This window comes from Vespula vulgaris, chromosome 4 (assembly GCF_905475345.1).
Source record: "Vespula vulgaris chromosome 4, iyVesVulg1.1, whole genome shotgun sequence".
Taxonomy (NCBI): Eukaryota; Metazoa; Arthropoda; class Insecta; order Hymenoptera; family Vespidae; genus Vespula; species Vespula vulgaris.
Genome location: NC_066589.1, coordinates 2490276 through 2507121, shown reverse-complemented (window position 1 = coordinate 2507121; position 16846 = coordinate 2490276). Strand labels below are relative to the sequence as shown.

General features: G+C 35.7%; 1 protein-coding gene across 8 annotated transcripts in view; it reads left to right on the top strand.

Annotated features, from left to right (window-relative positions):
• Positions 1 to 10785: 10785 nt before the first annotated feature.
• The window catches only part of LOC127063433 (uncharacterized), a 112659-nt gene continuing 106598 nt past the window's right edge, over positions 10786 to 16846 (top strand). Inside the window, exon 1 of one of the 8 annotated variants that reach the window (XR_007781351.1) lies at positions 10786 to 11078. The gene's annotated coding sequence lies outside the window, so the exon portion shown is untranslated. Of the gene's footprint in view, positions 11079 to 14437; positions 14464 to 15017; positions 16844 to 16846 lie in introns of those variants that run through there. The other 7 variants (XR_007781353.1, XR_007781352.1, XM_050993229.1 and 4 more) reach the window with 7 other exon arrangements.

The window sequence follows — 16846 nt, the reverse complement described above, 5'->3', positions numbered from 1 at the left end:
TACTTTCTAATTTTTTAATCATACTCTTTTTTTCTTCTTCCACATTTGTTGAAACTTTGCTTTTTAAATTATAACTTTGTTAAATATTTATGATACATCCTAATCAAATAAATATTATTGAGAGGTCACAACTTTCTCGTCGTGATTACGCACGGTGAAGAAAGATCGTGCCGCTAGAGAACTATTTCGATAAATAAAATGTCGAGAGGTACGAGTAAGTATAGTGGGACTAGCTCGCGGAGAGTTGTGGCGTGCAAGGGAAAGAGATAAATAATAAAGTAGTTGCACGAGCGGAGCGGTAGTATAGCTCGCGGAAAGGGAGACGGAATCGCGTACATAGATCCTACCGACAAGAGGACTATAGTTTGTGGTTGTGAGTATAGTTTGCTGGTGGTTTCTGGCAGGTGCCCTCGAGAGGAGATTCCTTCTGTAAATGCCTATATGTGTATATGAATGTTTGTGTAAGTTTCCGTGTCTATAGTCCGTGTGCATATATACTTTCCTCTCTCTGCTTTGTGTGTACCTATGTCTCTTTATTTGTGTGTATGCACGTGCGTGTATGTGTGTATGATACTTCTCTTTGTGTTTATGTGGCACTACTATTATGTATATCTTATTTTTTATATAAATTCTTCTTTCTTTTTTTTATATATAATATGTTTCTATTCGTTTTTCTTCTTATTTCTATATTTTCGTCTTTTGTAGATTACTGCATATATGTATGTGTGTAGCTTATTTTAGATATACAGGAATGTTTTTCTCTCTATATTTTATGTATATTTTATATATATATATAAATTTTATATATATATATATATGTATATATATATAATATACATATCTCTCTCTCTCTCTCTCTCTCTCTCTCTGTCTTTATAGAGTAAAGTATAGAGCTAGCCGGTATCTCTGCTTCGAAAGCTATAAAGGTTATCGCCATTACGGCGTACGAGCGTGAACGTGGAGAGGATTCGGGAGCGTCGATGTTGCTACTCCGATATAGGGACTGCAGGGAATTGGTCGTTGCTCGTTGGTCTCTCCGGGAACGCAGGACTTCGCTCTGACGATCCTGGTGTATCTTTGAGAGGTACGAGGTACGACTGAACGCATCCTTGTTTACTCGCCGTAACTGCAATACACACAATGTTTGTCTTCTCTCGAATTGCGCGATACCGAATCGTTTTAACGAATTGCTCGTCGTTTCGACGTATATACGCGTAGTATGTGTACGTACGTTACGTACGTAGATTTTTCTCATATTCCACCTTTTTATCGTTTTCATCGTTTTTCTTTTTCTATTTTAGTTGGTACACGATATTAACGAATACGCTTCGCAAAGCATTTTTTTCACCGGCTGTATAGTAGGCAGTAGATATGCCTTGTTGCTTTTTTTTTTTTCTTTTTTTATCATCTTTCCTATCAAAGAATATTTTTCTTCAATTTCTCTGTTTTTCGATATATTGATCCGTCTATGGATCCATTACTTACGAATTTAAGAGTCTACATATATACGCATCTACACGTGTATAGTTTCTGTTAAGAGTATACGTATCTACGCATGTATGTACATATGAATCTATACTAAAGAATGAAGAGAAGGGGTAAAAAGAATTTTATTAAACGTGTGTTCTATTCAATGAAATAATTAAAAACTCTTACTGCTTCGCAAAATTGGATTTTTAATTCACGCGACTTTATTTCTTACGCCGCTCACTAGTAAAAGTACATGCAATTACGTTGGACAATGCAAGGATAAAGGGTAAAAGTAAAGATTTTATTCAGCGTTTATGAAAGCTTAATAAGAAAAAAGATGCGCATATTTTTTATTTTATTTTATTTTTTCCATGCACGACGTTGTTTAAACACGATGAACATAGAAGTCTTAAGAAGTTGTAATCTGTTTGTCTATGTATACATGTGTGTGTGTGTGTGTATACTGTGTGTGCGCGCGCCTATACGTCTAAATGCAAATCACACTGTCTTTATGTTCGTTAAAGATGGCGGATTGACGATTGTCAGGTTTAAACGATTTCGAAGCTGAATCAAGTTCTCGAGGAGTCTTGTGCTAAACGAGATGCACTTTACCTTCAATACAATGCATTCTATTTGTGCTGACTGTAATTATAGAGATATTTGCTCCGTCTTGGTAGATTTACTTGTTCACACCTCGGTCCTGCAATGACGTCGTTCAATCCGAGATTACTGTATTGATTAAAGACTCTCGTCCTCTTTTGAGGCATAACAAAGTTTTACGTAGATTTTCACTGGTTAATAAAGTTTTCGAAGAATAGTACTCGTGCGCTCTCATACACAGTCTTCGTGCCCCCATAACAAAGTTTATTTTTATTAGACCACACTCCGACTAGGTATTACGTGCCGAACCGAGTGCGAACTTTTACTCCTTCCTTCCTCCCTTTTCGTATCTCGAATACGTTCCCCGATGAATTCGCGAAAGAGCGTGAATAACTTGGACGATTCGAAGTCAGATTTAATTAATATCGTCGGTGAGAGCACGTTCCGTGGACGTACATTTTATGATGGTAATAACTGCTCGTTGAAATCTATAACGAAAAAGGGATTAGTTAAGGAGATAGTTCCAATAATTCTTACTGACTGACAGATTTATACGACACGAATTATATGTTTATAAGAATTATCTATATATCTATAAAAAAAAGACATATAATACGTATTTAAGACCTTTATCAATGTTCGATCGTACATCCAATTGCATGAGGATCGCTTAGTAGCGATCACAGGAGGAATGCAAATGACGACTAAACGCGGTTTACCTGTTGGCCAAAGCAAAAGCTTTCCGCAATATGGAATATCGAATGCATTAGCTAAGCTGTCCCGAGCAGAATAATCAGGTAGGGCAGAAACCTAGCGGATGCATCAAATGCACCAAATGCACCGTGGTAACGTCACTCACAGCTCGTAGGGTTGGCCGATTCGGTTCTACGCCATCATTTCTGTGTGTTCTCGAGAACGTGCACATGTGTGTAACCAGATATACATACATATACGCATTACCTAGGTGTATATACGTGCATATATTCCGTGTTGTATACGTCTCTCTGTATGGGTGTATTCAGCCACGCCAGGACCGAAACGGTAGGCGGTTTAGAAAGGGAACGGGGTGTGACGGTTTCCGTACGCTACCCTCTGTAACGAGTAATTTTCGAAATTGCCCTTCCACCGTCAATTTCGTGGCCCGTTCAGGAGGCAAGGAACTCTCGCGTTAGGTTTGACCTCGTAAAAATCGAACCGAGGGAACGTAGATTGCCGGCCGGGAATCACCTCCGGAGTGGAAGAAAAGCCAGGGACGTTTTCACTCTCCCCAACTCTATCCACGCTTTTCTACATTGGGAAGGGAGGGAGGGGTGGTTGGGTTGGGAGTCGGACTGGGAGAGGTTGACTGACGAAACGTATTGAAATTTTAATGAAATCCGCGGAGTTTGTGTTTCGCTTGAACGACTCCGAAGAAGTGAAAAGGAAGAAGAAAAAGGAAGAAAAAAAGTAGAAAAGAGAAAAGAAAAGGAAAAGGAAAAAGTAGGGCGCGTGTCTCGGCACTCTCTCTCTCTCTCTCTCTCTCTCTCTTTTTCTCTCACTTTTTCTCCTCTGTTTCAACTTTCTCTCTGTCTTTCTATCCCTTTGTCGTGCGATAATGGCTTGGCTTGGTTGTTTTAATCGTACAATATTGCTTCTAACTACGGGAAAGGCTCTTCTCTATCCTTTTTTTGTCCTTCTTGCTCTCTTTCTCTCTGTCTCTCTTCTTCTTTTTTGTTTCTTGTATTTTCTCCATCCTTTTTTATCTTTCCTCCTCCTCTCTTTTTCTCTTATCCTTTTTGTTTTTTGGTTCGACTAGTAACGATAAAATCGCTCGCATGTTCCGAACGTTCTCGAGCGCTAGTCTCCTTCTTCTTCCTTTTTTACCTTTATTCTCTCTCTCTCTCTCTCTCTTTCTTTTTTGTTTTCATTCATTCGAGTCGAAACCATTCTTCTTCCTTTTCTTTTCCTTCTTTTCTTATTCCTTCTCTTCTTAAAAGAATCGCCGTTCTCTTCGTACATTTGCTGTTCCGATATATAAGGAAACAACGAGTACCGTTTTTGGCGACCCGTAATAAAGAATGATTCGGCGCCGTTTGCATCGTAATTACAATTTTAAAAGTATGTACACACGTAAATGCCATCACGATTGTTGTTCGAACGCGTTGAAATCATTCACGGTTCGAGACACGTATATAGCGTGCAGCACGATGGGTTCTTACCCTCTTCGATTCTCTTGCTTTTTTCTTCTTTCTTCTTTTTTGCTTTTTTTTTTATCGAGCCAGAGAAGAAATTTGTCGCGATAATTGAGACTGATGGATGTTACGATAACGAAGAGCATTCATTTTTCTCGCCTTATTACTAAAAGTTATTGAGACGTGGCTCGTATTATGCCAATCGATCGATCGATGTCGTTCAATTTTCGGTAAGAAAAATAGTAGTTCATGTTAAAAATGAGTAAGATATTTATTGATAGCTTTGATATAGATAGATTCGAGGGAGAAAATGTATGATGTACGCGTACCAATGGAAAATTACGTAAAAATGTATCTCACGTAAGAAGTAAACGAATTTTTGTACCAAGTATGTCATCGTATGTACTGTACATATCTACTTACTGGATATTATCTTTTATATCTATATATTACCTATTCTATTTTATCATCTCTACTTCTTTCTTATCACTTTTTCATTCTTATTTATCTATACTTATCGAATTTTCGAATCTCGCTTTTCCATGCTCATCTCAGCAATATAAAACAGATGGTTGAAGTTGATAGAAACGAACGAAGAATTGAAATACGTGAGACTAGAAACTCCTGTCTTTCTATAGAAGACTATTTTATTGATAAGAGTTTCTAACGTTAAATGTTATGTCATTTTATGACACATCTTTATATAAACAGTGCATCTCTGAAGATAAACACATCGTCGATAATATTATAATATTTGCGAATGACGTTAATCAACAAGAGATGTTTTGAATAACTATGATTTTTTAAATTCTTTGTAATACGCAATACAAGTAATAATTACGTTAATAACGAAGGGCTTAAAAAAGAAAGTTGATATACTGATAGATGGCGTTCGCAAGTAGTTTTATCGATCGTATACGAAGTGTTATCTAATTTCAAGGATGACACTGATATTAACCTTAATAAAATAATATAATTGCTGAATTATAAGGAACAATAAATCAAATATATTTTCATTGCAAATGTATTTTCTTTCTTCGAGGATATTGTGTTATGCAAAAAACGAACGAAGAAAAGCTTTTCCAAATGATTCATGAAATAAAAAGCATAAGAGAAAGTTTGGATCGTTCATACAAGGACAATCGTTGAATGGAAAAAGTTTTGAGAGCATCTCCGAGAGTCGGTAATTCGAAGGCAAAGCTCGAAGAAGCTTTGCGACGCTCTAGAGAGCTCTAGAAGATCTCGTGTCAGTAGTACCGATCGTGCTGGTCTCTACCGAAGATGTGTCTTATTAAAGCAGGCATGTAGAGTTATACCAGTGTATATCCACACATACTCACGCACAATAACACACACGAATGTGTTTATAGGCTATCCCTTTGACGGTAAAGCAATATATACATGTGCATGTTCTCAGCAACACGGTCAAATATATGTAGCCAGGTGTCCAAGTTTAATTCATATACGTTGATCAGTGATCATCGTTCATTTTCCTATTTTATAGAAAAGGATTTCATATAAACGAAGAGTTTGCTATAGTGTGTGTGTGTGTGTGTGTGTGGAACAGATGCGACAGTTCGTCCCCATTTATTGTAATTAGTCAGCTTGGTACATGTGACCTTTGTATACTTGGGGCGAATGGTCGATGCACCTGTAATATATCGAACGAGTAATTACCAAGCTTCTAGTTTTCTTTTTGTCTCGTATAAAGCCCATTAGATATAATGCTACAAAGGTTCTCCCTTAATCTAGATCATTTAAGGACATCAGATGCTTTTAGAAATACTTTGGTCGAATTGGGATTGACAAAGGGATGATGAAAAGAAAAGTAAGAAATGGAACAGAGAGTGCTGTTAAAAGGTATGTGTAGGTTATTCCTTTAAACATTTTTACATGAAATCTCTGAAAGTAAATTCGTCTAGTGAAATGTCTAGTGAAATATCATGTCGAGTATCTTTTCTTTAAATTCAGGTTCGTTTTCGTCTGTGTTTTGAAAAGGAAAAGATGGAAAGGAAAAATCTTGTTTGCGTCAAATTTGATTTATCCAAGAGAATCCTTTCTTGTAGTTTTCTAAATATCATAGCTTTAAATCGTAAAATATATCGTAAAATATATCGTAAAATACATCGTAAAATCATTTACGAAACATTATGATAGTCTATCGAAAGATCGATCGACAATTTCTTTAGTTCTCCCATAGTAATCTCGAATCAATCGCGTCTGATTCCCATCGATTTTATTTGATGGAATCGGGCGCTGGCACTTAGACATTATTATGCGAAGAATGAAGTTGTCGAAAGTAATGCGGAGGGTCGTCGAAGATGAGTGGTTTTGAAGTAGAAGCAACGTTAGACTCGCTCTGTCTTTTTCTTTTCTACCTTAGAAACTCGGACCTCTTCCTTCGACGAGTTTTCCGACATTGTGCTTTTGGGGTTCAGCTTCAGTTGGCGGATCGTGTACGTAAATACCATGATTGATGGGGTAGAAACAACCCTCAAATCGTGCTTCTCTTCGTCTATTCGTTTTCTCCCCTCTCTCTCTCTATCTATCTTTCTCTCTCTCTTTCTCTCTCTCCTCTTGCTGTGTGAAAATCGAAGTTTACAAACCTATAATGGGTTCTTTGGCGTTGCTTGATTTTCGAGAAGCATCCTTTGGCCAGCCTTCCGTCTTCAGGCACTTAACGCATCAGCTATTGTCCGTTGGTATTGTTTGATTGTTCAATGGCACGTGCTATCTCCTCTTCGGCTCTATTTTGACGTTCACCATGGAATTTAGTCTGCTGAAAGCATCTCCCACGGCAATGTTGAAGTTCATGTCTGTGAATATCCGATTAATCCTTCGAACGATACTCCTTGACAGCATTAAGTGATTCACGACGATCGTTTTCTTGGTTGAATATCCAGATTGAATAGTTATTTTTTTCTCGAAAATTCGAGTAGAAGATCGAAAGTCTCATTATCGATCGTTTAATATTAGCTGATCGAATAGTTTCAGTTAAATTGCTTGTTAGAAGAATTGTGTAATATTTTATTGTGAGTTACTAAATATCAAGTAGTATAGTACTTGACGTTGATATCGTAATCACACAATAGATTTTGGATTTGTTTTTAATATTAAGTAACGATTACATACGAGATTTACAAGAGTTTCATCGTAATTTGTGGAAATATGATAGTCGACGTAGTAGCATCAAATCATTGCGTCGAATACGCGGTAACCAGATCGAATTAGGGTGAACCGAAAGCAAACCGAATCGAACCAAATCAAACCGAACACAAATTGCGAAGGGTGGATGGGATTCGCGACATGGTGTACGGATAATGAGCCAATCGGATGGTCGTATCTCTCCTACGTTTACTCTATCTCTCAAGGTCAATTGATTCGATTCTAACGAATAGTTCAAACGAATATCTTATTTTCTTATTTTTCGATATTATTGTATAGTAATTATTTGGTCATTATTTTCGTTGATCGTATGATTCTCTTATAATTTAAACTATAGAAATTATTAATTTTATATGATTCCTGTTGGAGTAATTGAGTTAATATATGTATTGCATGATTGAATTTCTCTACAATTTTAGCTTACAAGGTAATCTGGTATTTTAAATTAAACGACTATCTCATAAACATTAGGGCATATTTGGTACTTCCATATATTTTCGTAGTCATAAAGTATATATAGTGTAGGGGATGTTAAACACGACATGTTATATTACTGCACAAGCAGACGATCTCCTCGTTTTGACTTCAGTACGTACCGCTTGACAGTACAAAGTACACAGTAATTTTAATATCTACCTTTCCTGTAACCTACGTGGACATGTAGATTCGTGTTGAAAAAAGAAAAAGTAATAGCAAAGAAATGGTCATAGCAAAAAATCATCTACATCATAAAAGTAATTAAACGTACTTCTAAAAGTTAACATTTACTTCATGAAAAGTCTTCGTTGTGATTGCTCTTCATTTCTATTCCATGTCTAATGTCACTCAGACTAAAAATACTTTCTTTTATACATTATTTTTAAATATAATAAATTATTTAAATTATTTTTTCTTTTTTCTTTTTGACAATAATTCCTTATCTAATTCATTATGTCGAATAAAGTATTAACATAGACTTTAAAGAAGACTCGATTTATAATCAATCTTGAAATTACATATTGAAATATTACGGTTTTCCATAGGAAACGAAAGGTTTTAGATGTTACCAAAGCTTTAGGTACAGTTCAAACATATCTTTAAGTAATTCGAAATATTATTCGAAGGAACAAGGAGTCGACCACGGAACGCATTCGTTATCGGTCGTAAAATCAGAATTCTCTCTCTCTCTCTCTCTGGTCCTTCTCGATCACAATGTGGATCTCTCTGACGCGTATATCTCCAGCTACACAATGTCGCATCCGTATCTGTCGTAACCTTCGACCTCGATCCACGTAGTTAGTCCGTGACTATGGTCTCTCTCTCTCTCTCTCTCTCTCTCTCTCTCTCTCTTTCCTCTTCTCCCTACTCTTTAATCTCACCTTTCCATTTCAATTTCTCTTTGTTCTTTCCTTCCATCAAGTAACCTGATTCATTCATATCCTTAGACTCCCTGAGCAATTTCAGAGTACGAAACTCACCGTGATATTGTATCCCTTCGCTCAATTCCCTTTCAATTCAATCGTTTGGTTCAATGATTACTATCGACGAGTTTTGATTTATCATGATCCAGAAAAAGAGAAAGAGAGAGAGAGAGAGAGAGAGAGAGAGAGAGAGAAAGAGAGAGAAAGAATACGGATTTGATTTTTTTGAATTTTATTTTCCTCCTATTCTTTTTCACGATGTTTTTTTTCCAGTCCCTTTCTCTTTGTAAGTAGGTACGCGTACGTTTTCCAATTCCCTTGGGAAAATGTTTTCTCTACGTTGTGAAGAACTTGAAGTATTATTTCATTGTAAAATAAATTATCAACATTTTATATCTATTGAAATGAAGGTATATATTTACTAACGTGCTAGCTATATAGTAGAACATTGAGAATTTTTAACATTATTGACGAGCTCGTGGAATAATTAAAAAAGATATACTTTCTGTTTTGTATGTTTTACACATCTCTTTATTTTTTTTGCAAAAATTTTCTCTTTCTTAATTATAAATCGTATCGTTTTTCGCTCGATTGAATCAAATCGTCGTGGATTCGAATGAACGAAAAAATAAGAAATTCTCTGAACCGTAAAAAGCAATGCAATATCGACTTCCACCCTTCTTCCGTTATTTTTTATTTTCCGAGCGATTTCATCGCGTAACTCGTTGACAATCGGGATGGCGAAGTTTATCGCGCACGGTAGGTGCATGGCGGTGCATTAAGTACGGAAATTTCCAACGAGCTTGCTGCTACAACGTATTAACAATTTAACGAAGCGGCACCTGTGACAGCTATTACAACACAATTATAGAGAAAACGTACACGTTCTCACATTTCGGATCTACCCTTAGATAGCTTGTCTTATTATAAAAGTAGCTGTTGCGATAACTAATTATTTTATATAGATATAAATGTCCGATCAAATATCTTGTTGAAGTTATAAGAAATTTGAGATTGCAAGAATTTATAATAAGAATCGTATGCTACAAAGTGCATGTAAAAAATCTTTTTTCGAGATATGAAGATCAACAAGAAAAAATTCTTTATTTTTCTTTTTTTTTTGGATAGATACTTATAATTTTTTTGTTGCATATTCGTATAATATTAGCCATTTGAAATGAAAATCATATCTAGTAAACTATACATCTTTTATGAGATAATAGGTTTCTAATCATACTCGATATAAAAAACAAACAACGAATGAATTTTCTTAGATAAATAATTTTTCTATTATTTCATATAATAACGAAGAGTCCATAAGATAACAAATTTAATCTATTATTTCCTGCTAACGAACGGATAAAGAACGATAGCACATGTCAGTCTAATGAATTTTCATTGGCACGTATACGCGTCGAACATGACATCAAAAAGAGAGAGAAGGAAGAGGAGAGAGAGAGAGAGAGAGAGAGAGAGAGAGAGAGAGAGAGAGAGAGAGAGAGAGAAGTGCGATTTTTGGATAAAAGTGGAAAGAATAGTATTAAATCCAGCAGGAACGCAAATAAATTTAAAGTTCGTTTGGTAGGTGACCGCGATAAAATAAATCCAAACGTTAATGGGATTAGCATATCATTATCGAGTGACAACAAGGTTCGTGTGCAGGTACATACGTTGGATGAGTTTTTCGTGGGAACGCATGCGCGATAGTTTCCAAAGCTTAAATGTCGATTTTTCGGAAGATTATTATCGGTTGGTCGGTTCCTCACTTGTTGAACACCCTTATATCTGGTCATAAGGCAATTAGATAACGCGTACGAAAGTCTGTATGGTCGAGGAGGGTAAACGAGTGTGCAGTAGCATCGTCTCCTTTTCAAAGTGCGATGCTTTCGAGGGTTGTCAACCCTCATTCGTAGTTCGTTGTTCGTTCGGCATTCATCGGCGTTCTTCGTTTCTTGGAGGAGGGTGGCGCGCGCGTTACGAAGCGCCAGTACGCCTCCGGCCGTCGTACCGTTCGAACGTTCTTCTTTGAACGTTCCTCAAACGGCTTCTTTCTCTCGGTTCGGAATATACTCGATAGATCACGAAGACTTCTATCTGTTTATTCGTCTGTCGCGTGAATATATTCGTACGTGTTTCTATCCTTTCACGGATCTTTTTTTTTATATAACAATTCTGTTCATTGTTACTTGTCGTATAAATAATACGTGTGAATATCGTGGAAAATCTTTTGGTTTGTAGTTAAGATAAATGGTGAACTTGTAGTTAAGATAAGGTGACTTCGATAAGAATATTTTTCTTTTCTTTAAATAAATTAATAATTTTCTTTTTCCTTGTGTTTTTATTTTCTTTTTTTTTATGAAAGAGATTGTTTTATAAAAGTATCTACATATACAACGTATATACAACGTATTTCGATCTCGCGGAGATTAGATTTTCTTTTTCTCTCTCTCTCTCACTTTCAATATATATATATATATATATGCACATACACATACACACATATATACATACATACAGCCTGTCGCAGAATGTTCGGACACTTTTTGAAATGAAATAAGTTTTTGTAGACTAAGCAAAGTGCTCTGAATTTTTGAGTAGATATGGAAATGTAGAGTAGGTATATAAAGTATGTAAAGAGTTTAAAAAATATGCTGTTTGTTGTAACAACGATAAAATACACAATATGAGTCTGTTTGAAATTGTTTACCAAGCGTTTTTATAAAAAAACAAACATCTTGTAAATTTAATTGTCTTATGTGCATCCTATAAATAGACACAGAGCAAGTTATATCTGTTTAAATTATTATATTGTAAAATTTATCATTTTACCGCTAATCGAAAAATTGTTGAATAGCTGTAATTCGCTCTAGGATTATTGATGATATTTACAGGATATATAAAAGATAAATAAATCTACAAAATGTATATATCTGATTTCAAAAAAACGCGTTTAATAAAAATATAGAGAATATCTTATATTGTATCTTGAATTACTGTTAAAAGAAAAAAGATTATTTTTTTAATTCTTACACTTATATTATTATAGTATACTATAAAAATTTCAGAGTTCTTCGTTAGCTTTATAAAAAGTTATTCGATTTGAAAAAGTATCAGAATATTTTGGAATTCATCGTTTATCCTGCAGGGTATCGATGACAACGTTATAAATTTATCTGATAAATATTTGAAAGTCGTTGAAATTCGTTGTAATACCATCGCATAGGAGTATCCAACATTACATTCCATTTTAGAAGGAGTCGTATTCTTCCGTTCAATTCGATCGGATCAATGGGATCGCGCTTCACGTTAGTTTTGACTCTCGAAAGTTGTTGCCAGAGATATCTGGGCCAAACGACCGCTCATGACAGCAAAGAAATATTGCGCTGGTCGGTCGGTGTCGTTGTTGCAACCGATCTTTTATCCTCGTTTCGTTTTTGTCCCATTTTCTTGCGTCCTTGCCGTTTCTCGTTTGTATTTTTCGTTTTTCCTTCTTTTTCTCTTTTTTCTCTCTCTCTCTTTTTTTTATTCTTCAAGCGTGGTGCGGTGGGACACGGCCTGACACTGACGCGTTCGTAATGACTTCGGAACGTCGAACGTGTACGTGAAATACGCGGAGAATGCGAACTCGACGAGTCGTAAAATCACACGCGTTGATCTTTAACGTCGATCGGAACCAGGCGATCGTTACAATAAATAATCCCGCGGGATAATCCAGGAATATTTTACGAATATTTGAGACGCCGTCATCCTTTACGATAATACCGATGAGGGACGAGGAAACGAGTTATAATCAAGATCGTATTGACATAGGAGTCTAATTTCCACGGGCGATAAATTTGTGAGAGTAACGACGGGACCGTAATCGTCGGAGGATTCACGAAGCGTGAAGGACGCGTTATTTTCGAGGAAAAATTGATAAAGTACGTTTGGTAAGGTATAACCAGATATCTAAGCGTTTCTATCGTTTCGTTTTTCTCGTCGGAACAGCTTTTATTACGTACTGCAGGGTAGTACAATAAAAAAGAGAGACACGTTTGCCGGATGCGAGAGCAATATTCACCGGAAATTGTTTACGTCTTTCATCCACCGATAAACGAAGTACATTGTTATCGGTTACTACGACCCTGTCGATGCGTCTCGTTCGAAGAGAACTGATAAGAACGAAATAATTGATGATACCATCGGAAGGAGGGCTTTCAGTAAAAACTTCAAAACCTGCTCTAGTATTCTTTTCCATTTCTTTCTATCCTTATTTCTTTTTTTATCTCTTTGGTAGAAAGAGAAAGAATAAGATAGAGAGAGAGAGGAAAAGAGAGAGACTGAGTCCACGTGGTTTAAGCCGATCTCGACGAATCGAACGATCAAATCGTCTCGCTTCGTCGGAAATCGTCCTTCAGGAATTTTATTCCAATGTGGATTAACGATCGCAAGGGAGACAGAGAGAGAGAGAAAGAGAGAGAAAGAGAGAGTGAGGCAAGTCTTCCCCTTCGGGAAATCACGAATTATACATTTTTCAATTAAATACACTGAAACTACTGGCCCGCGGGGAAATACAGAGGCGACGAGCATTGCTTTGGGTACGGGAAAAATGGATTTTTTAAAAATGTCATTTTTACGTATCCAATTCTTAGATCGTTTCATGTTATCAATGAATTTTACGCTTAGTTATTTAACACAGACTTTTGCTTCTCAATTGGTTAATTCTTTTGTTAAGTGATCGTTAAAATTATAATTTTATTGTTTCGTTATTCGTCAAAAATTCTCTATTAAAATATTTTTCACGAGTATACGTATGTACCGTTTTGCAAATTATGGTACAAGTGCTGTTTGCTGATGGACACGCGTTGAAATATGTGTGTATGTGATATATCTCTACCATCCGGAGAGAACGTGTATCGATTTTAATAAGCGAAGTAACGCAAACCGTGCACTGGTATCAGATTGTAAAGCGCATTTAATACCTCGTTTTCTCGAATCGCTGTTTCTTTTTGCAAGTTAGTTTATTTAATCGTTTGTAAAATTTTACGACAATATATAAACTTTATTCATTTATTTTTAACTGTTTTAATAATTACATTTTATTGAGACAATTTCTTTTTATTTCATTTTATTTTACTTTTGTATCATAAATAACATCAGTTTCTTTTTTGCATGTTTATTTTTCTTTCTTCTTTTTTTTTAATTTGATAAATATCATATATCAATATATACTTTATTTGATCAATTTTGTTCTCCAAAGAATCGAATGACATTGTATCGTACCAGGTTACGAAATCGATTCTTTCCGATGTTATGGAGAATATAATATTTTTGTTTTTCGTGATCCCATGTAGCACAAGACACTTCAAATTTCTGTGGTAACGAGCGAAACATTTTATTTGAGATATTTTTTTTTTATTCGATTTTGCAAGAGTTCTGTAAACTACCGAACAAAACTATTAAATATATATATATATATATATATATATATATAAACACATATATATATTTATATGTATGTATGTATGTATATGTGTGGATGTATGTGTATGTCAAACAAAAGAACAAAAAAAAAGAAGAATGGATAGCATCCATTGTATCGTTTTTCTCGCTTTAATTCGAAGTAATATCACCTAAATTAATTATCCCCAGTGAATGCTCGTGAAACTTTTCACAAGGTAAATACATTTACACGAGAACATAAATTCAAAAGTGGAGAATGCTCGGAATGTTTTGCGAAATGATTTTCATTCGGAGATAAAGAAGTAGAAAAACCAACCCTTCGTTTTGGTCGAAAAAGTCGGATAGAGATACGTCGTTAAGTCGACAAATGGAAATTTTTATTCCTCCATTATCTTTGATTGTTTTTATAAAAAATTTCAAACAAATGTATAGTTATATTCGATATATTCGATATTAATTTGAAAAGTTCTGCAGTATTTGAATTCTTTCTTTTATCGTGCATGTTATTTCTTCAATGATTTTGAATTTTTAAAATACCCTCCGTTTCGAAACTGGAAATCGGATTAAATTAAAATTACTCGTAGATTCTCATTGCGAATAACTTTATTTTTATTGCAATAAAAATTTTATATCAATCCGTTTAGACTATTTAGATGATAGAGTGGATATACATACACTCGATACAGAATGCAAAAATCCAAAAGAAAGAAAAAGAAGAAGAGATTGCGAATATCTCAAGTAATTTTAAAAATAATTGTTCGTTATATTTAGTCGAGAGCAGAAGGGATTCTTTGCGATTGTGATTAAAAAGAGGAAAAAAGGAAAAAGAAAAGAAAAAAAAACAAGGAAGGTTGGGTAGTGATCGGTCGGTCGCGTTCACGTTTATCCGCTAGAGAAAAGGAGATCATTCAAAGTTCTTGAAGCTGCGAAGCTTGTCCGAAGAAACGTTCGGAAGATTTTCGGTCTTGTTAGGAGGTAGTTTCGAGTGGGTAAAACCTATTTTACCAACGCGAAAGTTCTGTCGTTTTGCTCATTTCAAAGTCCGCAACCTTCTCTCCTTTTCTCTTCTGTCTTTCTCGTTCTCTTTCTCTTTCTGTCTTTTTCTTAGATCTTGCTTCCACGTTTGCTTCGAGTCTCTTTCTCTCTCTCTCTCTCTCTCTCTTTTCTTCCACCACCTCTTAAGTACCAAGTAATTAAAAGTTCGAACCGACCACCATTCACGCCTGGAAAGGCCAACGTCCGTCTCAGCATTAACGCTCCCGTTTTCGTCTAGTGAGCGATGCCATTGCCTGCTCTTCATTCCTCCCTTCCTCTCGTCTCTCTTTCTTTTCTCTTCTTTTTATAAATCGCTTTTCTTTTCTCTTCTATTCTTTTCTTTCCTTTTCTTTTCTTTTCTTTTCTTTTCTTTTCTTTTCTTTGCTTTACTTTTCTTTTTCTTCCTTTTTCTCTCTTCGAAACTTTGTATCGTCGCGACGGTTTAAGGAAGATAAGGACGTGAACTTGAAATCTTTCGTAGACTTTTACGCTACATTTATTTGATCCATCGAATTTTTCTTATCGCATTTGTATTTACTTCTTTTTTTTTCATATTTTCCTTTTTCTTTCAAAAATATTATAAGCAATTTGTTCCGAGTTCTTCAATATTCGTTCGTATAAGCTAATAATTGCACAAAACCGGGAACTGTTCGTACATTAATTATCTGAATAGAAGAGAAATCGGATTTATCAAATGAATACGAACTTACGAGATGAATTTTACGATTGAATTTTCCGAGTTGGTTACAATCATATTTAAATCTTAAAATAAAGGAATAATGCAACACTTAACGTTTATTCGGCAAAATTAGTTTAAAAAGATTTTGATACTTGATTCCCTATCACTAGTTGCTGTATTTCTTTCTCTTTCTCGTCTACTACTCCTTGTTCGTATAAAAACATATGATTTTAACATCGATAGCGTTGGTCTATACCGAAGGTTGGTCCGAGTAGACAGAAATCTCTTTTGAAAGGCAAACATTATGGTTGGTTTTCATATATGTATAGTCGAAAAAAAGAAAACGACTTCCTATGAAAGTGTTGGTGATGATGGCACATTTCTCTCTCTTTCTCTCTCTCTGTCTTCCTCCCTACTTCTATCCCTTTTGCTTTCATTGTACGGCACATAGGCAGGAACGCTTCTCTTCTCCACTCACCGCACGTCGCTCTTTGTCAACGCTCGTAATTCCTGCAAAATTCGTGGAAGTGGCGTATCCGCTCCGAGCGCGATAAGGGTGCGCAACGGTGAATGACTTCGAAGATATATACGCGGTGAAGGGGGCTCAGAGTGAGATAGAAATAGAAAAGTAGAGAGAGAGAGAGAGAGGAACGGTGATATGAAGGATGGAAAGTGTCCGTAGTGAGGAAGGAGAGAGATAGATAGATAGATAGATAGATAGATAGATAGATAAAGTGAGAGAGAGAGAGAAAGAGAAGGAAGAAGAAATAACGACAGGGTTGGTTGAAACGGTGCAGGAATCGCACTTGTGAAGAGGGGTTGAAGAGAGCACGGACCACCACCGCCACCACCACCACCACTACCATTGCGAATAACGCGAGGTG